Genomic DNA, 421 nt, shown 5'->3' with positions numbered 1-421 from the left:
AATAGAAATATTGAACTTAAAAAAAAAAGAAAATGCCCTTCCACATTTACCTTGCTGGTACAAAAATCAACAGGGAAATTTGTTTCAATATATACTGTATATTACTATTATAAAATGGAAGATAGAGATACAAATCTTTCACTTGTCAAAATATGAAAATACACTTTCTTGACCTCTGCATCCTGATATACATGTGAAATAAATTACAGCCTTCTGAATTGCTGGTTATATGTTAGCTGATCTACACATGTAAATGCTGCTATTTACAGATGCTATAAAATGATCATTTCTATCTTGTCTGCAAAAGATTGTTGAATGGGAGGGAGAAATTAGGGCTTGTTTTTTGTTGTTTTTTTTTAAAGTATAATTTTTATTAACATCACAAAAGAACACATATAACAAACCAACAATAATCAGCATA

The sequence above is a fragment of the Geotrypetes seraphini genome, chromosome 14 (assembly GCF_902459505.1).
Source record: "Geotrypetes seraphini chromosome 14, aGeoSer1.1, whole genome shotgun sequence".
Lineage (NCBI taxonomy): Eukaryota > Metazoa > Chordata > Amphibia > Gymnophiona > Dermophiidae > Geotrypetes > Geotrypetes seraphini.
The sequence above is the reverse complement of the archived record's forward strand: the minus strand, read 5'-3'. Positions refer to the sequence as shown.